At 38.5% G+C, this 26,815-nt stretch overlaps 1 long non-coding RNA gene across 3 annotated transcripts in view; it reads right to left on the bottom strand.

Annotated features, from left to right (window-relative positions):
* The window catches only part of LOC109443351 (protein LRATD2), a 530,125-nt gene that overhangs the window by 205,595 nt on the left and 297,715 nt on the right, over positions 1-26,815 (bottom strand). The window lies entirely within an intron of this gene.

The raw sequence follows: 26,815 nt of genomic DNA, 5'->3' as shown, positions 1-26,815 counted from the left end.
CCATGTCCCAAAGCTACATCCATGATTATTTTTGAGTCAGATCTCCATCTAATTCTGGCTACCTGTGAGAATACAGAGGACCATTAGAAGGCTTTCTGTCTGCCTGAGGGGGTCTACTATGCACCACCTTCAATATTTCAGAAGTCTTAACAAAGATCTTACAGTTATCTATTACTATCGTATAACAGTTCATCCCCAAAGTTAGTGAATTAAAAAAATATGATTTAAAAAATTTCTGATCATTTTGTGGGCAGTTGGGAGATTCCCATGCTGATTTCACCTGAATTCACTCATGTATTTTTTTCAACTAGAGATATAGCTGAACTAGAAGGTGCAAAATGACCTCACTCACATATTTGGCTAGTGGCTGATATTCCTGTTTTTTGCTACATGGTCTCTCATCTTCCAGTAGGCTAATTCAGTTTCCTTTCATGGCTGTCTCAGGAAAGTTTTCCAGGAGAACAAAAGCAGAAGATGCAAGGCCTCTTAAAGCCAGACCCCAAAAGTTGTGTTATGTCATTTCTGCTATATTCCATTGGCCAAAGCAAGTTACAGGCTAGCCTAGGTTAAGAGGATGGAGACTCATACTCCACAGCTGGATGGAGGGAATGTCAAAGTGACATTGAAATACAGCCATGTCTTAGTGAAATAGGAGTAGTTCTGGACATTAAACAATCTACCACAATATTTATATGTAAGGATTCTGGATTTTATTTTTTAGCGCTTGGGGCATCTCTGAAAGGTGTTAATAACAGGAGATTATATGGTCAGTTAGCATTTTAGAAAGATGACTCTGACGGCGTGTGAAAGATGAACTAAAGAGAGAAAAGATTAAAGGCAAAATGTATTAGGAAGAATAATAAAATAGTCTATTTGGAGATGATAAAGGCTTGAACAGGAATTAAGTAAGGGGATATCTGGCAGATTTTTGAATGACTCAATGCTTAGCACGTTTCAAGATTTTATATATTAGATCACTGCAAAAGTAATTTTGGTTTAAAAGGTTAAAAATAATTGCAAAAACCTCAATTGCTTTTGCACCAACCTAGTACCATGATAACTCACTCTACCATGACTATACGTGTATATAATAAATTATATATCACATTTTATTAATACATGTATGTGATATAAAACTATATCAAGTGAAAGCAAGGAAATAATGAGCACAAATTTGGGATGATGACTGTTTTAGCGGAGGGATGCAAGCTACCATAAAAGTTCTGGATATTGGATTGGGTGGTAGGCTTATACTTTCTTATTGTTTAAAAAGGAGAAAGAGAAAGGAAGATAGATAGTTATAGGCCCAAGATGAGAGCAGCGTATGAAACAAGGATTGTTTGTGTATCTGACTCATGAATGAAAAAGATGATGCTAATCTGCTTTGCGCATCTCCAGAGAGATGAATTAGCAGGCGGCAGTTCTGAAACTTTCTTGATGGGAATCATTTATCCACAGATACGCTGTGGGAGGTGCCAAGGCACTGATCATTTCCGTTCACAGATAAGAAAATTGAGTTTATGAGATGTAAAACAAATTTGCCCTTCTTTCTTATTACGAATTTTATATCTTTCGTTTCTTAGTGATTTGCTCTAATTTTATTAGCTCATAACCAGTCAACAACATTTGATGAGAACTGGATACTTTACAAGGTCTTGTGACTACTTTAAAAAGAGCAAAAATCCACATTCTAGTCTCCAGAAACATGGTGTCTAATACGATGGCTACAAGCCACCTGTGGCTTTAAGCTCTTGAAATGTGGACAGTGTAGCCAAGGTACTACATTTCTAATTTTATTTAATTTTAGTTAAAATTTACAATAGTTTCCATTAAGTAGAACTATTGTTTTGGTTGGACTACATTTCATTTACACTGCTGAACGTTTAACATCCAAACAGATGTGCTGTAAGCGTAAGGTACACACTGGACTTTGAAGGCTTAGTGTGAAGAAAGAATGTCAAATACTATTTCATTAATAACCTTTTATGTTGATTACATGTGGAAATGATAATTTTTGATATGTTAGGACACATAAAATATACTATCAAAACTAAGCTCATGTGTTCTATTTCTAACGTGGCTGCTAGAAAACTCAAAATTCCCTGTTGCTCATATTGACTTCTATTTGACAGCACTGTTTTAGAATTTTTTTTGTCAGACAAAAATACAAAATCCAAACTTTGAAACACTGTACCTGTGACCTTATGATCATCAGAAAGAAAAAAATCTCCTATTTTGGATTTCTAACTTTTTTTTTTTTAAATTGGGAAGGGGAACAGGACTTTATTGGGGAACAGTGTGTACTTCCAGGACTTTTTTCCAAGTCAAGTTGTTGTCCTTTCAATCTTAGTTGTGGAGAGCGCAGCTCAGCTCCAGGTCCAGTTGCCGTTGCTAGTTGCAGGGGGCATAGTCCACCATCCCTTGTGGGAGTCAAACCGGCAACCTTGTGGTTGAGAGCCCACTGGCCCATGCGGGAATTGAACCAGCAGCCTTCGGAGTTAGGAGCATGGTGCTCTAACTGCCTGAGCCACCAGGCCGGTCCCATGGACTTCTGACTTTTAAAGCTGCCAATGACGCTTTCCTAATGTGGGTGGTCACTGCCTAAGATTTGGGGGTCTAGTCACCCCACTGTGAGTGAGCAGAGAGGGGCTGTCCTTTTGTGGCCGTGTCAACCAGATAGATAGCACTCATGACTAATTAGAGGCCTCTGCTTGACTTGTCTGTTTAATCAATCTCGGCAGCCATTTATGGCTTGCTTGACTGAAAAAGTGCTGGAGAGTATTGTTTTCAAGAACATTTCTCTGTTGGCTCCTCCCGGAGCAGAGAATTCTCCTCTGGGCCACACAGATTACCTGTGCATATGTCAGTGATGAAAAAGGCAGGAGGTGGGTGGGAAGAATAAAGCTGACAAACGTAAGCACTCAAAAGCAGCCCGTGCCTTTTCACATTGGCGTCACTCAGAGCATTGGGGTTCTCTTTGCAGAGCCTGGAGTTCAACCCACTGGGAGGGAGCTGTGTGACTCCCAGACATGTGGGAATGACAGAGGAAGCAGTCCTGAAGGGACAGGGACACACACACACACACACACACACACACACACACACACGCAGTATATAATTTAAACATGTTCACCCTTCCAAATGAAGACCTACAATAAATGTCTGCATTTCTTCATGCATCTAACATTTACCCAGTACCTGACACAGCTGATGGATTGGCAGTAGATGGAAGAGAAAGAGAGGAATGAAGGATGAAGGCCAGGTTTCTGGCCTGAGCAACTTGCTGTTGCCATTTATGAGACGCAGAAGATTCAGACTGAAGGTCGAGGTGATAGAGATGACAAAAGCTGTTGTGTACCTGGACATTTTGAGAACCTTATAGTACATTCAAATGGAGGTGGTGTGGAGGCCTGGTCCCTTTCCAGGACGAAATATATAAAAATCTCTTGAGTGATACTCTAGTGTTGGCTTTTTTTTTTTTTTTTTAATCTTTCCCAGGTGATTCTACAGTGTAGCCAGCATGAGATGCCTGGCACAGATTGTGGCACTGCTCACGTGAGCTAGAATACGGTTGGGGAAACAGGTTTTAGAGGCAAAGAAGAGCCATTCCATTTTGGACATGTGAAAAGGGGGACATGGCACCGTTCTGAACTTGCTGCCTTACAGCTGCCGAACCACCTGTTCCCCGCGCCTTCCCCGTGATATCACAAGGAAGTGTCTGGAAAGCTGGGAACCGATGGAATGATATCGGTCAGGCTCTCTAATCTGATGGTTTCAGTACAGTGACTCCATCCCCTGGGGTTGTGCGTGTGTGTGAAGGCACAGTACGTGTTGGAGCACAATGGGGGCTTTCGGAAGAACAGCCAGTCAGGCACGTGATTTGTGGACCATGGAGAAAACAAGCTTTACTTCCTTGCATGATTATTAATAAAAGCCATGTGTTGGCCCGATTCCGCGCTCAGTCCTTGAGGCTTCAGTCCCTTGGCCCCACTGGCACTCTACTCTTGTCTACTGCCTTTCACCGCCCTTCTCGCTTCCCACTGCTCTTGTCATGCAGGACGTGACATGAACTGAGATTCAGGGATCCTGAATTCTAGCCTCTGCAACCTTGTGGAGCCTCAGTTTCCTCACCTGTAAAAGGAAGAGACTGCACTAGGTGAGCCATCTGTCAGTCAACTACTCCTTAGATGGCTGGGGATCCCCAGTCTTTGACAATATACTCTGAGTGGTACAAGGCATAGCACAGAGCTTAAGAACATGCATGTGAACCCCAGTACTGCCCTTGTCCAACTCTATGACCCTGGATAAGTTACTCAACCTCTCTTATGATTGATTTCCTTAGCTGGAAAGAGTGGATGACAATACCTGCCGCCCGAGTCATCATAAAGATTAAAAAAATTAATACTTGTACTTCACTTGATGACTCTTACCTGAAAGCTGGTCAATAATAGTAGTAACTATGATTATTATGTTCTTTTATGTCCTTTTTATTTAACTTGTTAACCCTGAGTTGCAGGGAAATCAAGAGACGAGCACACAGAAAGTAGACTTAGTTGATTTTACACGGTTGGCTACTTCCTCTACAGGTTCTCATGGATGTATTTTCCAACCATGCTTGAACGAAAAGAGATTACAAAAGCTTCACAATCAGTAGAGTTAATTATCATTCATTCTCCACCCTCAGAATCTCTCTAGTACAGTACTTGGATAGTGGAATTATCCCGGGGAGCTTTCCAAAGCATTTTCAGGACAAAATCTTAACTTATAAAAGGGGAAAATAAGTCTCCCATAAGAATACACGACTTCTGGAAAGTACAACAGCAGTAATTGTTTAATTAACTTGTAATAATTTCACCATTCCCCAAACCTACGCACAAATACATCTTTCTGTCTGGAAATTCCACTGCCAGAGAGCTTGTGTACACATTTTGCGAGAAATGGAACAGAAGAGTGGATATTTATTGTGGTAAGCCCTGTGCTTTCTTTATTAAAATTTTAACAGCCAGACAGCATTTTAAATGCATGGATTCTTTTGAACCCTTTAAAAATCGATTTTAGGTATATGTAATTATTTACTTCTTAAGCTGGGTGTTGGGTGCACAGATACTTATTTTGTTATTCTCTACCTTTTCACATGTCTAAAATACTTCATAATGCTTTCCGTTTTGACAATTGGTTTCTGCTGTATGACCTCAATCTTACAAAGAACTCTGTCACTTTCTGTGCTACATTCAGACCACCTTGTGTCTTATTTTAGTTTTCCAAACATATTTATATTGGGAGATAAACGTTAAATTGGGTTGTATTTTTCAGTACATTTTCCCACTATTCTTTCCCATCAAACACAATTCCCTCATTGCTAAAAGAGAAGGAAAAAGGGTTTTGTTAAAATGTTTTTGATAATTTAAAATTTCTTATATGTAGAAATATACGGTATGTAGAATATAGAAATAGAATGCGGAAATATTTCTTTAAAAAAAGTTATGAATGAATCTTTAGAACAATAACCCATGTGAAGCTTCCTGGTTCTATGAGAGAAGGCAGAACTAGAAGGAAACATTTTGGCTTTTTTTTTTTTTTTTGTAACATTTTTCCCTCTTGCATCTTTTGCTGCCTCCTGCAAATTGATCCTTTACTTCTCTTTTCACTTCCAGCTTCCTGAACTAATTCCATACTGTCGTCTCCAGCCTGTTAGAATTGTTCTCAGTGAGATATTCTACTCTTCATTGGCTGTGAACAGAATGGTCATCAATCCATAGGCGGTGAGAACTGAAAGTCCTCTTACAGGTAGAGTGATTCTCAAACTTGATCAGGCGTCAGCATTGACCAGAGAGTTGGTTAAAACATACAGTGTTGGGTCCAGGCTCAGAATTTCTGATTCAGTTGGTCGGTGGTGAGAGCTGATCATTTTCATTTCTAACAAGTTCCCAGGAGAGGCTGATGCCGCTGGCCAATCTTTGTGAAACACTAATCAGTGTTGAGACATTAACGCTCTTCCATGTCTCACCTGCTATTTATTTTGCAATTGAAGAAATGCTTACAGAACACTCTCATGTGATAGTGAAGTCATTTAATGTATCACAGTGACGCTACCATGTGATATTGCTCTGATTCCCATTTTACAGATGACAAAACTGAGAAAGAGAGATAAAGTAACTTGCTAGAGGGCACAAGGCCAGTAAGTGGCAGACTTGGGTTCAAACCCAGTACGTCGTAGCCTTCAGATTGGGTTTTTCACCCGTACGTTCTGCTGCCTTTCTCTCAAGCTTCAATAGAATAAACAGGGCGGAAAATGGGAACACAAGAAAGGAGCAATTATTTTAAACAGGAAAGGTGCAGAAAAGAATTTGGGAATGTTGGAAGCATTTTCATTGGGCCATAAAGGAAGAGTAGATTTTCAACAAGCCGAGATAACGGGAAGAATATTCCAGGCTCAGGAAAAAAATGAATCCTGCACTAAGACATGATGAAGGAAAATGCATGAAGTATTCTGGGAACAAAGAGTCTGGTTTGGCTGAACCATAGTTTGAAGAAACTATAGTAAGAAACGAGACTAGAAAATATTGAGGGACCAGATTACCAAGAGCTTTGAGGGCTTGCCGAGGAGCTTAGATTTATTGTTTCCTATGGTAAGAGATGAGCAAAAGGGAGTCACGGAAGTGTTGTAAGCACGAAGGTAGCCAAGTTCACTTCCATTTGGGCATGTGGAGAATGGAGGAGGATGACATTCCTTAGAAAGCTGCCCAAGAATTCAGCTGAGGGATTTCCACTGAGGGGTGGCCTGGATGCAGATCATAGCGTCACAGAGAGACGGAGTGGAGCTGAGAGGGGCTGAATTTGAGGACCATTAAGGTGGCTAAATCTAAAATGTTCCAACATCAATTAGACAGAAACAGATGATACAGAATGAAGGAAAGAAAGGTGAGGTCAAAGCAGACGGAACTTTTTGGCACAGCTACCTGTGTGCCAGCCTCTGGAACAAGCACCAGAATGCAAGGATAAATAAGACATAGGTTAGGTGCCTGCCCAGGTGGAGCTTCTGGTCTGTGGGGAAGTCTCTGTGGCAACCTCAGTCATTACTCCTTCCGTGAAAAACACACTGGGAAGTTGCATGACCCAGAGTGCAATTCTCCATGCTGAAGCTTGGTTGGACTAAGTACTTTTGGATTCAGGAGGGTTCCTTCCCATTAGGAAGAATAAAATTAACTAGCTACAGTCAGCATGTCCCACAGAAGACAAATGCCTCTCCAGCAACAATCCTTTCCGCCCGTACACAGACCTGACATTTAGGCATCTATTGCTCCTTGTGCAGTAATAAGTCTAACTTGAGCCTCTTGAAGTCATTAGGGGAATGAGAGCTTTTAATGAGCTCTAGGAAAGGAATATGGTTTACAAACCATGTTACCTGCAGTGAAGCAGCGCCAAGGACGTTAGTGTTAAAATGTCTGAGAAAAGTGCTCGAGGAAGGCCAGAGCCATTATAAAAGCGAGACATCACCGCTGTTTTAGAAAAACAAATTAGATCATTCTTTTAAAAAGGGTCCACCCTAGAGTTTATTTACTAAGATCTCATAATAGGTTTTATCCTACCGCTACTTTTTTTTTTACCCCCTTCCTCCCCGTGGTGATTAAAGATTAGGCTGAAGAACAGGCAGCAGGTCCATGCTGTGAGCTGATAAATGCATACACTGGCTTATTTTTCTGCAAAAGGATGCTACTGGGAAAGTGGATGGCGGTCTCCCCTACTGTCCTTTTTTTTTTTCTTCTTTTTAAAAAGATTTTATTGGGGAAAGGGAACAGGACTTTATTGGACAACTAAGATTGAAAGAATAACAAATGGACTTGGAAAAAGTCCCCTATTGTCTTATTAAAGCAGGTCCTGGTTGGGACGTCCCTAAGAGGGGCCATGCAAGGTCCCGGCCTCACCTTTTCTTGACCTGCAGCTTAAGGATAGATAACCCCCCTATGGCATGAGCTTGGAATGTCCCTTGTTCCACCCAGTTCTCTGTTTTAGAAAATTACCCTGAACTTTACAATTAATACCCTTAGGCTTATTGATCGCAATCTCTATGGTCCAGCATTCTTTCCAGGATACTCCCATCATTGTTCCTGGGTGGCTGACTCCACCAGAGAATCACATTGCCAGAGGGAAGGCTCCATGCAGACCCCTGGAAACTTCAAGTAGCCTCTGGAGGAACGCCCTGAGTTTTCCCTTAAATAACCCAAGCTGGTCTGAGAAGGTTAAGGCAGATTTTGGAGGTGTTAACCCGCTGCTTTCTCAGACCACCTGTGCTCTGATAATAAAGGCTTATTCTATAGCCCAAGTCCTATGTCGGTCGATGCAGCATGAGCCCCAGACTCAGTTACCCTCTGGTTTCATTACCAACAGAATGTTCCAGGTAGCCACTATCGAAGAACAGGAGTTGACAAACAAAATGGAAAGTCTTTTCTCCATCTGACTTAGAGGATTACCAGTTTTTGTCCAGGTAGGTGTGTTATTTACTAAACACTGTAACCTTAATTTGTAAGAGTGAAATTCTAACAGAATTTTACACATTTAATAGTGTAGTGGGGTGGGGCAACCAACTAGAAACGTTGCAAAACGTATTTTAAAAATACACAATAAAGAATAATTTGTTCTACACATATTAACACTGATCCTCATAATTGCTTTATTTCTGTGTTTTTTTCAATTCAGTTCTCAGAGAATTGGAGGAAAGAATGAAAAACAACAAGTACTGTTTCTTATTATAGTTTACCAAATTCAAATTGAATGCAATAGTGGCCCTTAAAAGATAAAATTGATTTTATGTTGATTGTTTGCTGGGAAGGAAAGAGTTAAACAGCAAGTCTCCATTCCATTTACTCCTTCTTTTCTGAGGGTGGTGGTGGAGGCTAGGTGAGGGGGAGAGACTCCCCAGAAAGAGGGATGCCTTGTGACTCAGTCTAATCTCCTTTCAACATACTAATGCTAGACCTCCTGCCAATCAAACTCAATGGTTTTTGCTAACAGGAGAATTCTTATCTAAAGAATGCTTTTAGCAGATTGTGCCTGGTTGTCTAGTATTGTTTATAGCAAACAAATCTGGAATGTATGGATTTATGAGCCGTGCTTCCCTGTTGGATAAGCTAGGTAACTCTCGGAGTAGAAAATGGAGAAGTTTCAGGAGTTAGTGAGGTGCTCACACCTCTTACTTACACACCCATCTCTTCATCTGGACCAGAGCTCATCTGATGTGGGAAGAAAGGGCCTGGGCCTCTCCCTGCTTTGCCTGTGTTTTGTGATTACTTGTATCCTTGAAAACATTAGCAAATCCGGTATTGGATGAAATCTTGGGTTCCCATGAGTCTCTCCCAGTAAACAGTCTGATCAGCTCCTCACTGTGGAGAGTACAGCTGCTCCTTTAACTTTTGACTTAGTGTTTCCACTAGGAATGAGAGACTACAGCTTTATTTTTGTTTCTCTTCACATGGTTGCAGATCAGGAATCACCACGGAGTAGCTGTAAAGACAGCCATGGTTTAAACTGCCCAATTTGTTGAGGGCAAAAGCAAATAGTGGGGTAACTATCAAGGCCTGTTGGTGATGCTTGTGGATTCTTGAGCCTTTGGAGAGCATATATTCAATTTATAGTTTAGGATGGCAGTTTGAAATATGCCACAGCTTCCCACTCCTGCTCCAAATGCAAAATGACAAAAACGAGATATAAATACATATGTACGTACATACATACATACGTACATACATAAATACATAGTACTAAATCCATAAACGTGGTGCACATAAAAGAGTCATTGCATGGACCAGGAGCTGTGAGAAATCCCTGAAAGACATAGAGAACATAGAATTGAAGACAGAAATCACTTCTAAAGCCACTACAGGAGGTCTGATAACAAAATTGAGGTTGGCAGCAAAACAACTGCAAACCTGGGAGTGACCTATACCCGGAATAGGAATCAACCCAATGACAACAAAGTCACTCATTGGTTTTGCCCACAGAACAGGTTGGCGGTTGACCATATATCCCCATCTAGATGGCTACTTCCAGGTGGAAGCAGAGAGTGTGGAGCTTGGGTTACAAATAAAAGAGAAAAAAGAGGCTGCACCCTGGATGGCTGGTCAATCTAGAGCAGTTGCTCTGAGAATCATTCTCAGGGAAGACAGCCTTGTTAGGCATGGCTGGAGGAATGTGTCACGGGAGACCAAGATTGGCCTATTAGAATTTATTTGGCGTATTTGTGCTGTGGGAGGTCAGGCTAGAAAAGACCATAACCTCCCCGAGCAAAGAGCGGTATAGGGTTTTATAGTAGGGGGTAATCGAGGTTGTTTCCCCTTCAATGCTTCAAGGGGTTTTCCTTGCATTGTCTCTAGCAGCAAAGGGTTTCGGGGCATGACCAAGCCCTCTGGCTCCACATCCTGGGCCCCAGGCCTCCCAATGGATTGCCCAGGCCCGCTGATCACAAGCCCCTAGGCGACAAACAAGTACAAAGCAAGACAGGATAAGATGGTTTCTACATTCCAGGCAGCTTTTCCAGGACTAAGGCAAACACAAGCCCGTAGGTACAAGGTACAAAGCAAGACAAGATGGCTTTGAAGATGAGGAGGTTCCTGTTCCTGGCCTCTATATGGCCTAACAAGTCTTAGCAGCCATTCTGTAGTTATCTCCATGCGGACACTGCAGAGAGAGGCATCAGACAGTCTGACAGGGAACGTCCCATGGAAAAATGAACACATGGCCCATCACTAAACATCTGAGGAAAGACAAGATTAGAGGAAGAGAGCAGAGGAACCTGACTCAGGAGATCCAGCAGCTCTGGGTATTAGTCAGCTGTGGTTCCTAAGACTAGAATTCTGAGAAAAGACCCCGAATTGAGAAAGACTCCAGAAGAGAAAGGAACAGTCCCCTTAATATAACTTAATATAACTTAGCACACATTCCGTCCTTTAATTTATCATTCAAGTCCTCGGTTGGCAGTAGCGTGCCATTGTCACTCTACACTAGAACCCCAGGAGACAAAGAACACAACACAACATAAGCACCTTAACAATTAGTCCACTGCTCAGCCTGACCAGCATAAGTGAAAACATTTTGACAAGAGTTCTAAGTCATTAAGAACTTCTTTGGTTCTGGTGGGAAAATTGGGACAATGGTTACCAAAGTCACAGAGACCATATTTTCTAAATATATGTAGTGGTCCCCACATGGGTCAAAATCGATTACATGTCTGAGAGTTCTTAAAATTAAAAAAGAGAAAAGTATGCAATGAGATTTTCTTTTTTATGACATTGGAAGGAAAGAAAATTTCTGAAGAGGGCTACCAACCTCAAAATGTCATGTATAAATAATGCTCTGAACCTCCCAAGGAGAAAAACTCTAGGCTAGACCATAATTATAAAAATTCAGGAACAGCATTGCTCAACTCCGTCATTCAGTGTTTTCCAACTAAGGAAGGAAATTCATTTATTGGGGTATAGAGGGTAGGAAAAAAGAGACTTTTAATGTTCACTTAAATGTCACTTAAAATAGTTCTGAAAACATAAAAATCTTTATCAAGACTTCTTAGGGAGGATACAGACAAAAAAATTCTTTAACCTAAAGGCCAAAGAAGAGCAAAGAAAAAATTTGCAATTTTTAAACTTTATAGTTCAAATTCTGCTTGCCTTCTTGTTTTATTTTGAGAAATTTACTTCCTCCTTCTTAGCTTTTATGGCTTCATTAATAAAATAGGGATAACATGGACCTGACATGTTTCTAAAAAATAATTATATAACACTTATTTATTTTAGTAAATAAGCCAGGCATACGGAAAATGTAAATCTATATAATTGCATCTATAGTATCTTGTCCTCACAAAATTTTTTAAGTTTAGTCCCCTAACACTTAATGCACTTTCTTGCTCATACTAGGCATCCGGTAAATATTTGTTGACTGAGTGAGTGAATGAATGAATGGTCTTATATCTCTAGGTTGGAGAGGTAGTCAGGGACCAGGATGTGCATGGATTTGAATTCCGTGCTGAAGAGCTTTCATTTTGAGCAAAGAAACGTTTTTTATCAAATTTGATATGGTGATATGGAGTATGGCGCTGAGTGTTGGAAATAGGGGTTGGGATATCTTGATGGAAAACTTAGTGAACAGAGGTGGTGAAGCAAGTTTGGTGGGTTTCGTAATAGACCAAAGGACGTTACCTTCTTAACTACATTTCTGTTTATTATCTTTTATGATGTCCCATTATGAAGGAAAAATGGAAGAAGCAAGGGAGGCCAAAAAAGAGCAAGGAACGGAATCACTGTTAGTTTTTGGGTTACTATGAATTGCATGATTTCCCGGAAAGCAATTCCAAGTGTCTATGCAATTTCTCATCTTATAGACAAAACAAGCCTATAAGCTGGACACCCCTTGTCTGCTACCCTCTCTAATGAGGGAATAGAGACTAAGGATCGTTAAATACCTTTTGAAACCTTCCCCAGCTAGGGACTATTAGAGTGATTTTTCAAACCAAGGTTGATATAACTACAAAGTATTCTTCTCCTTATTTTAAACCACACTTCTCCAGATTGGGGGGAGGGGGGAATCAAGCTTCTAAGTATTACACTGAAGGCTCCGCACACACTGAGATGCTGAAATTACAATGAAGACCCAGTCACCAACCTCTAAGAAGTTGTTTGTTTTTTAATTTTTATTAAATTTACTGAGGTGACATTGGTTAGCTAAATAATATAGGTTTCGAGTGAGTAATTCTATGCTCTTTAGCTGCACTCATTTCTTAGGGGCAGATGGAAGGAATTGCAATCAAATTTCCAAATGTATTGTGGACTGTTCCACAAATCCAGCTTCCAGGGAAGGCACAGTCATCTGTCCTCAGTATTTGTGAGCTACCAAAGCTGCACTGCAGGCTGGAATTGGACTAGGTGCTATTCATGTCAAAAGAAAACCATGTTAAAGTTCTCTCTGGCTAGTTGACAATGTTCATGGTTTTCCTTTCGTAAAAAGATAGTGCAAATCTCTACCTTCATTTAATGCCATCCCAAAAGACCAGTGAGTCATTGCTCTCACATTTTTCTGTAGTAGCACCAACATCATTCATTTTCTGTGTTGTATTCAGAGAACCCTGCCTTTCATGAACAGGGTGACAGTCATTCACACACTGACCTTGACATCTGGCCTGATCCCTTTTAGGAGTCACTGTGCCTTAGTGGCTATTACTGCCTCTCTGACTCCTCAGTAGAATTGACTCAAGGTCTGACTTTGACCCCTCTCCAACTTTACTATCTCTCTCATAGCTGAGACCCGGCATAGACAAATATAATTCCATTCCGTCAAAGTGCAAAAATGAGGAGAAGAAACAAGAAATAGAGCGAGGAGGAAACCGCCATGCCCTCCTCCTATCTAAGAGTAGACAAGTTCCATTTGATGAATATCTGCTCTACCTGGAAAACTGCACTGGAAGCTAAAAATAACATCTGTCCAGTGGGTGTGGATGTGAGAAGGGTATCCAGCCAGATCCCCGACAATTCATATACCCTGCCTGTTGGCAAGCAGTGACACTTGATGGCTCTCAAAACCTCGCCTCAGTGGAGTACTGAGGACAGCCTACATACAGAGTTTATGAAAAAATAATAGAGAATTAGAATGAGGAGAAAATCCTGAAGTCTAAGAGAAGGATATATCTGAGAATTATCCACTGCAACACTCGGAATTAAAATGTTGGTCTCTGTTTGAAATCCTCAGTATACTCATAGACCATAGACAGAAAGCTCTATGAGACTGGTGTAGAATGGTATTAGGACAGAATAGGCCGACTGGAACTATAAGAGAATAAATTGCAAAGGGGAGACAGAGGATGTAAGGAAGGCCACAAAAAAATGCAAATGAAATGAAGCTAAAACTATCATGGAGAAAGTGAAAACCAAATTTAAAGGATAAAATCAGATGTGTGGAGGACAGAATTGATAAGCTTTCCAGAAACAGGAAAGAAAAAGAGAACTGGATGAAAACAAAGGGCACCAGACACTGAGGACTAAGATTGGAAATCCAGCTTGGTAAATGTTCTGAAATAGTAATAATCTAAAACTTAATTTAAGAAGATCCCCCTGAGCTGATTTCACGCCCCCCAAGCCCCGTATTCAGATTGAAAAGAGTCTGATCAAAATCAAGGCAAAGGGATAATTCTTTTTTGAATTATAAAGTTCTACAATATAAGTCCCGTTATCAGATATCAAGATGCATTATGACATATAATAATTTAGCAATTATAATATTGTCCCAGAAATTGATACATAGACCTAGAGCAATGGAAGGTAATAAAAACTCAGAAAAAGACCCAGCAATACACAGAAATGTGATATACGACAAAGGAGGCACTAAACCTAATGGAGAAAGAGTCGACTATTCAATAATATTGCTTCAATAATTTATTATGCACATATAAAAGTGATAGAGTTCTATCTCATGCGATACACAAAAATATTCTGTGAATTAAAGGCTTAATGTGCAAAGTAAAACTTTTGAAGACAATGTTATTACCTTGGGAAGGAAAGAACATCTTAAGACCCCACAAAACCTAAATCATCAAAGACAAAGAAGCTACAGCGAGTATCTGCAAATTTTATACTTTTTTTTTGGCCAAAAAAGGCATTATAAAAATGACAAATAGTAGGCTTGTAAAAATTATAGTAACACATATAACTGATAAAACTTTTGTGTCAAAAGTCTCTGTAAAGTCAAATCCGTGGCTCAGCAATCCACTCTAACGCTTTGACCCTGGAGATCCTTTCAGAAGAAAACATATACCAGATCTTTACAGCCACATTGTGTGTAACAGTGAAAAGCTAAGAACCTAAAAGTCCATGTACAAGAGGTTGATCAGATCAGTTTCAGTCTATTCAATTATCACGTTTAAAGTATCCACACGAAGATACGTATACCAATACAGGTAATCTCAAAAACAGAATTTTGAGTGAAGCAAGTTGCAGAATAGTCTGTGGAACATGTCATTTTCATAAGGCTTAAAACATGCAAAACACTACAATGTATATAGTTTATAGTTTATGGATATGTATATACACACACATATAGTGAATCGTATATGTAGTAACAATTTTTAAATGTCGGGAAAGAAAATACCAAATTCAAGATAGAAGTTAACTCTGGTGGTCAGAGAAACCTTCATTTGTCTTCATAAAGCTTTATCTCATAAACTGGAGTAAGGGCGCGCGGGTGTTTTTATGATTGTTTATACCATTTGCAAGCACAAGATATTTAATATAATAAAACATGAGAGTATAACAGTAATACAATTTACAATTCCAGGTTACTTTTATAAACATTTGTGAGGTTTATATTATAGGGGATGGGATAATGGTGAAAGCGAATAAAATGTACTAACTTCTGTTATAATTTAGAAATAAATGATAGCATTTTCTTTTTGCCACTGATAATTACAGAAATAGAGCTTAAAGGTGTTTTTTCTTTCTTTTTTTTAAACTTAGGAATTTTTTTTTATATGTAGAATTACAATAAGAAAAATGAACTCCTCAAAACACTGGGAAGATAAAAGCAAATGAAACTTTGTTCTTATAGAAAATGACATACAAGAACAAGGAAGCAGAAAAACAAGAAAGCATAAAAGAAGTTAGTAGAAAAAATACCAACCCCAGCAGCAGAATACAAAGTCATTTAACTGAAATATCCTGTAATTGACTTGTTTGGATTAAACATTTTTTTCTGGAGTTTAGAAATCTTAACCTCAAAATATGTTTTAGTCCATATGGCATAGTATAAATTTAGGATTTAAAAAGAAAAACAAATTTAAGAAGATTATTTATTTTAGGAAAACGTGTATTTTACCTATATATATCTTGCCAATCAATTGAAGAATGTGTTAAATATCTGTTATTACTTTGCTTTTGGGTCAATCAAAATATAAGTGAAAAAAAATTAGTAACGAAAGGACATAAATGCAGTTTCTTTTCAATATTTATAACAATATAACATAACTTAAAATGTGCACTAATTTTCTTAAAACATTAATTTAACATCATGCAATATTAAAAATGACATGTTAAATAAAAAGTGGTGGAAAAATAACTTATCAGAATGATAGTTGGGCAAGCAGTAAAAATAGCGGTCAAGATCATAAACTCCAGAGCTGGTCTTTCTGTATTTGAATCTCAGCTCTGCTATTTACTAGTTTATAACCTGAGCAAGCTACTGAACTATTCTGTACCTGGTCTGCTCATTTCTAAAACAGAAAATAAAAATTGAGCCCAGACACTCAAAATACTCATCCCCTAGTAAAGTAAATTAAATTACTATTTAAATAAATACATACATTCAAATATAGTCCCTTTTATTTTCTAAATATACCCATAGAGTGTATTGAGAAGTGCTTACTAAGTAACATGTTACAGGGCAAATTCTTTACAAATCATTAATTCATAAATCATTGGTTGATTTTTTTAGATACTATTCTAGATCCTTAGTATATATTAATGAAAAAAGGAAAAACATTCCTGTTCTAATGTATCTTATATCCTTGTGTGTATAGTCTTGTCCAAAATGCTTGAAAAGCAAAGAGGGCTAAGTAGCATATGGGAAAAGATATATTTCATTCATATATATATATATATATATATATATATATATATGTATATATACATCTATACATATATATATTCATGTATGTATATACACATATATACATATATATTCATGTATATATATACATACATACATATATGTATATATGTGTGTGTGTGTGTGTATACACACACACACTGGGGGTGCCAAAGAATGTATATAAGTGGACACTTTGGTCAATGTTGCTCAAGCAGCAGTTCACCTTAATCAGAAGTGTCTGGACGCTGATGGTAACCACTTTGAGCACCTCTTGTAATTGCAGAAGTCAAATGTGTCTTGCATTCATCTTTTGTTATCAGTATATACTGAATATTACAATTTTAAACAGTTTTCGTTTCTTAAAATGTGTATACATTTTTTGGCACTCTATCTATCTATCTATCTATCTATCTATCTATCTATCTATCTATCTATGAAGAATCACAACAGCTTTATTCATCACATTAAAAAATTGAAACAGACCAATTGTCTATAAATAGGATGATAAATAAATTGTGGTATATTCACACAATGGAATATTAGAAATTAAAAGGAATAAACTACTGATACACATTAAAAGTAGTGAATGAATCTTTAAAATATGCTTTTGATAAGAAGATAGACACAAAAAAATACAACCTGTAAAATTTCATGAATATAAAGTTTAAGAACAGACAAGGTGGATCTAATGTTATAGACGTCAGTATAAGGGTCAAGTAACTGGGGGAAGATACTGACAGCAAAGAATTTTCTAAGTTGTTGGAAATACTATATCTTGACAAGGCAGGTAGTCACACAGATACAGACTTGAAAAATTCATAGAGCTCAACAATTAATATTTGTGCATTTCACTATATGTCCTTCTTTCTTTAAATTAAAAAACGCTTTCACTTTTAGTTGACTCTCTCAGAAGCTCCTACCACATGGTATACTCTGAACCAGTACACCTGAATGAGTGAACAAATACATGACTGCTTATCTTGATATCTTTGCCCTGTTCCCAGGCATGTCAAGCCACATTCTGAAAATAAATAGGCCTATCTTATTCAATTATCCAGAGGAAGGAAGTATGACAAGCAGAAGGCAATGGCAAGTAGCTCACTTGATTATTTTTATCGTAATTGAATACATTGGCATTCTAATATGTATAGGTCAGTCTCACCCAAATTTAGTAATAGCAGCCAATATCTAAGAGCCGGATTATCACTCGATATATTAGTAATTTTATTTCAAACGAAGAAAGACGAAAATCAGATTGTGACCTTTGTGACATCCCCCCGCATATACCTGTCTGGGTGATCTGTCAGTCTTTGTAAGGCAAAACAAAACAAAAGTTTCATCAAATGCCTCTGTCAAACTGCATGATGCATCAACTCTTGAAAACTCTGGGTTATTGTGAGACCCTCTGATTTTATTGTGTGATATTATTGTTCAATAGGCTGTGTGTCTAGAAGAGATCTCCGTAGCCGTCTTGTGCAATCCCTTCATTTTGAAGACGGAGGAACTAGATATTTCTTTACTAAACATACAAGGACTTTGGGTTTTTCGTGGGTTTGTTGAGTTATGAACTATTTCTGAATTTCTTGCCCTATGACTTCTTTTTACACGAGACAAATTCCTACATGTCTACTGACCCATTTTTAATAATGTGGGGTGTTTTTTTTTAAATTCTTGCAGCCAGGAATATTTCTAACTAATGCAAAATCCCTTACACATAATCTGTTACAGCCCTGTCCTTTTTCAAAGGCAGCATTTGAAAGCCAAGAGAAATTAACTTCCTAAATGATACCTGACTTTTGACATCAATGCTTTAGCAAGTCTGTGGTGCAATGTCTTTAAAGTGTGGGAAGAAAAGAACTTGGGAGATAGCATTTTACCTTCAACTAAGTAATCACCTAAAAGTGAACACATAGTAATAATATTTCTGTGAAGACAAAGTTTCTCAGGAATTTTATCACCTTAAGCCTCTTTGGAAGTGCTCTTGATGTATATGCCTTAGCAAGATAAAGCAGATATCTCTAAAAGTTAATAATAAAATATATGAAATATAAGTAAATGAAGATTTTTAGAAGGTGTATGCTATCCTAAGTAAGGGATTACTTATAAAAATATTTTTAATAACCTGGAAATTTAAGAATGATGGTGGAAGATGAGAGCTGCTCTGGGAGAAATATACATATTGCTAAATTTTGAGCATTGAGAGGAAAAAGTAAATTTAAGTGTGAATATCAGTAAGCCAGCATTCATTTTCTCTAGGAGAAGGTAGAAAGAAGTAAAACTAAAAGCAAAAGAGCTTAATAATTAGAAAACACAAAATTAAGGGCAAAAATAAGGGCAAATAAGGGCAAAAATAAGGTCAAAACACAAAAAAACCCCACAAAATTAAGGGCAAAAAATAAATCATAATATTTACATATACAAAACTGTGTATTGTATACTGTACTGCTTAGTATAAAGTAGATTTTAATAAATAAAAACTGGTTAAACTCATTGGTCAAAAATAGCAATACTCAGATAGTATTATGTAATAAGAGCAAAAACAGCAACAACAAACATATAAACTGATATTTCATCACTGATTTCCATAAGAAGACATTCTTAATGGACATACAGCAGTGAAAAACGAAGTTAATGTAACCATGTGAGGCAAATGTAAGCCAGAAGAAACACAGAGTGGAAATTTTAGTATAGCACAAGATGGATTTCATGAAAAAGCATAATCAGGGAACGCTGTTTTCTATGGAAAACAGTAATAGATCCAGAAGATAGAACAATCGGCAAATACATGCATGTGACTATATATAAGTGCAAAATACGTTACAGCAACAAGTGACATTAACGTAGAGATTAATCTTGTAATTGGAGATTTTAACACAACCCTTTCAGAAATTTATAGAAAGAACAGACAAAAACAATCAAGATCATAGATTTGCATGAGTTGATTAATGAGGATAATCCAGAGATACATAGAGAACTTTCTGTAACCATTGGAACTGTCACAAAAATCTGATCTGTCACATACTAGACCACAAATCTATCTTTCGACATTTCTGAAGAATTAACATTGTCGCATACAGTAGTATCTCTTACCACACAAAATACAAAGTTAGAATCAATGTCCAAAAGGACAGAATTTTAAATTACTTATGTCTTTAAACCAATAAAGCACTTGACAGAGAACCCCTGTATTAAAGAAGATATATAGTAAATGACAAAATACTTGGAGCCAGATGACAGTGAGAGAAGGCCTCACAAAATGTGTGGGATGCTAATCGATACACACGTATTTTTTAATCCATTGATAAGAAAGACCGAAAATACATGAGCTAACGTAAAATCTAGAAATAAAGAACAAAAAGTCTTATACTTCCAGCAGCATGGCAGTCCAGGTGTTCTAAAAATAGCCCATCTGCCTTAAAATACACATATTCTGGATCATTTACAACAAATTTATTTTAAATATATTGCCACAAGAAATTCTGGGAAATCCCCCAAGGGCCAGGGATAACAGAACAAAAGACGTCTGAAAATACAGAGACAGCTGGATGCAAACACGCACACCCATTCTTCCCTAGGATCGAAACCAATATCAGGAACTCAGAAAGTGGGGTACTATTCCAGCTTGAGAGAATAGGAGGCAAGTCTTAGGGCCATGTCATGTCAGTGAGTTCCTTAGAAGCGGACCCCAAACTAAGTGTTCTTGTGAGGGGAGTTAAGAAAATACCCCTGAAGAAAGCTAATAAAGAGTGGAGAAAATAGGAGAGGAAAGCCAAGCAAAGGTGTAATTTCGAGCAAATTCATGCTTTGATCAGGCTCAGAGATTTAAAAGATGAGTCTGTCCATTGTGTGAAAAGTATTCTGGAGGTAAAGAGTGTAAGCAGGGAGGCCAGTTGGGTGGCTCTTGGCAGCAGTCATTGAGAAAAATCGAGGAGATGAGCAATTAGCCAAAATGTTATGGCTGGATTGAATGTAGAAGGTGAGAGAAATATAAAAGTCAAAGAGGAATGATTCCAGAGTTGGGGACCTTCAATATTGTTTGCTTGGTGCATTTTGCAGAGATGAGCAAAGACATGGGGACAGCAGACGGTTGAGAGTTTATTGAGATCGACATGCCTATTAGATATACAACTGGAAATGTTGAGCAAGCCAATGGAAATGAGAGTCTAGATTTCAGGGCAAGGCAAAAGATGGACCTAAATTTGGGAGTGATCACCTTGACCAAGTAAACAGGTCTGGATGACATAGCATAGAAAGAGAATGAGCATACTTAGAGAAGCAGCCCATAGATTGGACCTGGGACACACTGACATCTAGAGTTTGGCAAGGGAAGGGAAATCTGACTCAAGAATCTCTTAAAGAGAGGGGGAAAAAATGTTCTTTGTGGAAAAAGTAACACCGACGTCAACTTTGAGGACAGAGATATTCCAAAAGGCAATTTTGCTAAAGGAAGAACAGAAAGCAAGGACTCCTAAGAAAATGCCAGTTTCAAGTTACTGCAGGAAGAATTCCAGCTTCCACAAAAGGTGCTTGGTTGGGGTCAATGCCTCTGAGATAATTTACTCTTGTAAATATAAGGTGCTCTTCTTTGGCTGGTTTCTGAGAATCCTGACATGCATTTTCATTTTTCAAAGCTTCTTCGTGTTTCCTCCCATTTTTATTTTCACAGCAATTCTTACTTAGGAGACATGATAAATTTTTAATAGCCATTTTATAGATGAGAATGCTGAGGTTCAGTAGGTAAAGTGGTTCCTGCAGTCACACCATGAATTAATGATGACACCCGCTCTGCAGCTAAGGTCTCTGGAATCTTCCTTCTATTTGCATTCTACTTATTCAAGCTTGTTGAAACTTATATTCACTATGTTTTTCCCACAAAGAGCATTTTATACAGTAAATTTCACATACATAGGACAAGAAATGCCAAGAGAATGTTTGCATTATTCATCCATTCCATTTAACCATCCACAGATTTATCAATCCATCTATCACTTCAATAAATAACTTTCAAGCACCTACGACGTATGTGTGTGCCAGACACCATATTTCATGGATTTACAAAGAGGAGGAGGCAGACTTCCTCTCCAGATGGTCTTATCTCAGGGCTATTTTCACACTTTTACTCAATATGCAATAATGGTAATTCATAGTAGTTCTTTCTCTGTGATTGGTTGAAGTTTAAATTGATCAATATTTCCAGATTTCATCATGGGCTTTAACTTCTTCAGAGTAACAAGACCTAGCTTATGGGGTAGAGGCTGTCTTTTATTTTCTTATTTGAAGCTACAGGTTAGAGATTCATAAGACGTTAAAAAAACACCTTGGATATCATTAATCCAACACTTTCACCTTATGGCTGGAAAACAATAGCCCAGAGAAGTGAGAGAGATTGGACCAAGCCACAGAGCCATTCCATGGCACTGACATTGAACACTACTTTGTTTGTTAAAACAATTTCTCGGTTTTTGGAATTCTGGCCAAGGATACTTCCTGGTTGCCAAAAATTTCCAGGAAGTTTATCTTGGAAATTCCATAAGTTTCTCACCCAAGAATTCATTTTACTAAGCGTAAAACTGGGGTGTCACGTTCTTGAGGCTTCATAGCCTTATCTCCACAATCAGAGAAGGAGCCAGCATTTCATGAACAGAATTCAGATGATCAATGTTTATTATTTGAGACTTTAGTCAGATATTGTCATGCTTGGGAGGGTAATGTATTAGCGTCTCCGGAGAGCACACAGATATTTTTTCCTTTATTTAGCTTGAGCATAAAGTCCCTTATTAATAATATTATATTAATCTTATTCATCTTTATCTGAAAACCGATTACTAATGTGAAGCTACGAGCAATATTTTTTGAGGTTTATTATGGTAATCTCTGTGTCTTAATTAAAACAGCAAAGGTTTATCTCTTAGCACTTGTGCAAAGTCTGCGCTGGATTTGGGCCTCTCTCCAGCCGGGTAGCTGCTTTCCATATTACGGTTCAGCCTAGACTCTCCAGAGCTAGCCACACCTCCACAATCCCTCCAGCTGGGTGGGGTGCCCTGGAGGGTTATCAACAACTGAGTTTTTCCATGTGGAAGTGCCACGTATCACTTTTGTTCACACAGCCACACCCAAAAGTTGAGGGGGACAATAGTTACATCTATTACAGTTATGCTTGTTTAGCTGAATGGAGAGATAGGATAGGCAATGTAGAGGCAGCAGAGCCCTTACTTGGTGCAAAGATCACTGTGCAAAGAGCTTTTCAGACGTTCTTTTTTAAAAGTAGTCTCACCATAATTTGAAAAAGTTGGTATTGGTCTTGCCATTTGAAGAATGAACAAACTAAATTTCAGTGATTTGTTCAGGGTTACACAACTAGCTTAACAATGGGGCAAGACTTTTTTAAAGAAAAACAAAACAAAACAAAAAAATAACAATTTGTGTAATACTTAGAAATCTTAGAAATCTAAACCTAGTACATAATCAGCATGACAGTCATAACAGAAAAATGTAGTCGTGTCTTTTGCTTCCTAAGAAAAAGTTTACCTTTTTTTCAAAGAACCGTCCAAAACAACCAGGAAAGCTAGAGCCACCCAGTTCTTCAATTTTGCATCGCATTTGTTGTTGGTGCTTTCATTTGGTAGTAATTCTTATATCGCTCTGACAAATATCTTTCATTGTTATCTTAAACCGTACTTTACACCATTTTGAGGGTAGGAATCACAACTGTTTTTAGCCTGTGTTCTCATTAATAATGAACGAAGTACCCGGCACATGGAAGGTGCTTCATAAATTTAGTATTTTTAAGGGACTGTCACTGCAGCTTTGATGGGAAGAACAGTACAGGGGAAAAAGGCATTGTAAGAATATTAAAATGACTGATATGACACATTTGATGATTCTCCCTTTGTTTTGCATTATGCACACCATTACTTAGAATTTTAAATGTTCTTTCTCAGTAGGATGCTTATTATTTAATCATGGAAAACACAGAGAGGGAGAATGGGAGCTGGGGAAGACCTTGCCTTGGAAATACTTATCTTGAGCCCATGCAATATTTCATTTTCATCTGGGTAGATGTGAGAGCATCTAGGTTGGGATAATATTTAAACTGCTTGTCAGGCCTGTTAGACAAGTTGGCATAAATCTCACTTCACATTGACATTCTTCGGCTAGAATTTAACAGTCTGAAAACTCAGGTAGATGCTGCCCAAAACACCACAAAACCTGAAGGCTTGGAATGTCTTCAAGAAAGGACGAACAGCACTGACAATTAATTTCCTTGAAGGTCACAGTCTAAAAATGATGCAGTGTTTTTAGAATTTTGACAACTTGTCTGCCCCGAAGAGGCCCCCAAAGTATTCCTAGCGAATACTTAATAATGCTTCTCAGAATAGACGTTGCTTTAGAAATTTAATAGAATGAATTTGGGGCTTAAAAATAGCTTGCTTCCCCCCATCCTTCTGGCCTTCCTGGTTGATCTAGACAATGGAGAGTCATTTAGACAATTGAATGTATGCTAGAGAAAGCATATCCTACAGTAAGAGGTCCTAAATAAAAGTCATTATTTATGAGGGAATTATCCTAATTTTCCTTATCTCCTTTTTCTGTTCTTTCACTTGGTTTCTACCTACGCCTTAACTTTTCCCCCCACATTTTCTCCTCTCTAGCCCCAAGTGACCACCTCTTCCTGAATAGAAAGTAGGCTGACCTTCCCTTCTTTCCCTCATTAACTCCCATGCACTAGTGAGGTTTTAACCAATGTTAAGTGGGACACTTCTTCTCAGCCTTGATCCCAGCAGTACTCTTGACATTGAAGGAAAAGCTAATTGACCTAAGTGTTGTATTGATTTCTCCCGAGGCATGAATGACTGACAAGGCATCATATAGAGTCCTCACCAGTTGCTTTTCTTGTAAGTAGTGAGGTAGGAAAGTGCAATAATACATACAGAGCACCAAATATGTTAAGTAGCCAATGTCTTGCTTGGATGCATCTACTCTACTGTGGCCTAGGATGTCTGCACCAAACTGGAAACTCAATCCTCACCTGGTCGGGAAGGCAACCGTCTTAAAATCCTTTTAGTTTAGAGCTTTTTTTGTTTTGCTTTGTTTTTAATAAATGGGGTGTCATGTTAGGCACATACTTAGAAATAATGCTAGTTGTTTCTATGATTGATTATATGCGGTCGGATAATTAAGTTCGTGAACTCATCCTAGGAAAAGTGCTATATACTTCATTGCTGAATATCACTACAGTCACCTTCAAAGTACTCCCCTTGGGAAGCTATGCACTGATGCCAGTGCCTAGTCCACCCTTCAAAGCAATTTTGGAGCTCTTTTTCTGGAATGGCCATCGGAGCTGTCGTCACATTACCCTGGATGTCCTGAATGTCATCAAAATGTCTTCCTTTCAATATTTCCTTTATCTTCAGGTAAAGAAAGAAGTCATTGGGGGCCAGATAGGTGAGTAGGGAGGGTGTTCCTATACAGTTATTTGTTCACTGGCAAAAACTCCCTCACAGACAGTGCCGTGTAAGCTGTGCGTTGTCGTGATGCAAGAGCCATGAATTGTTGGCGAATACTTTTTCACGCAGCATTTTCAGCACTTCCAAATAGTAAAAGCTGGTTACCTGTTTGTCCAGTTGGTACAAATACATCATGAATAATCCCTCTGATTTCAAAAAAAGGTTGGCAACATCAGTGCAACAAGTTCATGAACCTAATTATCAGACCTCGTAGGAGGATGTTAGAGAAAATGTGGGAAGAACCACTTACTGATCTCTTTGCTTATGACCCAGGTGAAGGTATAACTGGACTTGAGGGTTGCAGAGACCTGAGAAGGAAGTGGACCTGCTTTCTCATGGAACCCGTGTCAAGGAGAAACACTAAGTCCCTAAACCTTCCTCTCGGAGATTCCAATTTAGAGAAACCAACAGTGGCCCTCCCCGAAAGTCATGAAGAAGCAATAAGCCCTGGAATGAAATTATCATGAAGAAATGAAAGCAGAAGGCTGGTCCAGTCCACGAATCAGTGAGGGGAACCTAGGAAGGAAGCTTCTGGAATTTGAATTAATTTCTATGAATTCCAACCCAACTCTCCCAGGGGCAACATGATAAAGTTTGTTGGTTAATCAAATGAGCTTCAACTTTATAAGGGAGTCTAGGCCAGGATTGTGTAAAACTCTTTTGATTGACCAGGTGTGGTATCGTCTGCCCTCAAAGATGGCTGGAATAGTTACACACAGGAAGGCTTTAGCATGAGTACATTTCTTTGAACAAAGCCCTGAGCAAGTCTTCACTCTAGACCAGGATTTCTAACATTGTTGGTTCTGCTGAAATTGAGGGCATCATCGTTCTTTGTTGGGGCTGTCCTGTGCATTGTAGGATATTTGGCAACATCTCTGGTCTGTACCCACTAGATGTCAATAGTACCACCCCAGTCGTGACAATCAAAAATGTCTCCAAATATTTATCAAATGTCTCCTGGGGGGTCAAAACCACCCCGGTTGATCACCACTCCTCTAGATCTTGTTCTTTCCCCAAAGACAGCTGGGGCCAAATAACCATAACCTTCTAGAGACCCCCAGGCCCGTGTGAGACAATAGCTATTTTGGTTGAGGTAGAAACAAAACAAAACACACAGAAAAACACAATGGTTTGGAACAACAAAGAAACAGAAATGTAACTAACTAATTAGAAAACAATGTGAAAATTGTTAAAACAGCAGGAACAACCCAGAGTAGAATCTCAGCACCAGGAGTGATTGATTCTGCCATGGGGGAGAGGTAGGCATAGGAACAGCTTAGCAGGGGATGTGAAACTTAATTTGGACCAAGAAAGCTGAGTGAGTAAATAAGGGAAAGGCATTGTAGGCTGGAGGGAAAAAAAATGATCGAACATGTGGAGTTGTGTTGACTGCAGGCAGAAGAGTGTACGGAGACTGGATAAGGAAAGGAGCAGCAGGTGATGAAGGTGAGAGGGGCTAGTGTTTGCAGTCTTTATTTTCATTCTTCCTTATACATAGCTTGAAGTTTGCATCAGGTTTTGCTTATGCAATTTTCCCTGGCTTCCCAGGGGGTGAAAAGAGTAAAATCAAAACCAGAGGGGACCTTTAAGTCCATTTTCTAAAATATCCAGAAGAGCAGATCAACATAAGAAGGGCTTTTTCCTGTTTGAATGTCTGCCTGAGAGCAAAAGGATTTTTTTTTTTTCTA

This window comes from Rhinolophus sinicus, linkage group LG12 (genome assembly GCF_036562045.2).
Source record: "Rhinolophus sinicus isolate RSC01 linkage group LG12, ASM3656204v1, whole genome shotgun sequence".
NCBI lineage: Eukaryota > Metazoa > Chordata > Mammalia > Chiroptera > Rhinolophidae > Rhinolophus > Rhinolophus sinicus.
The sequence above is the reverse complement of the archived record's forward strand: the minus strand, read 5'-3'. Positions and strand labels throughout refer to the sequence as shown.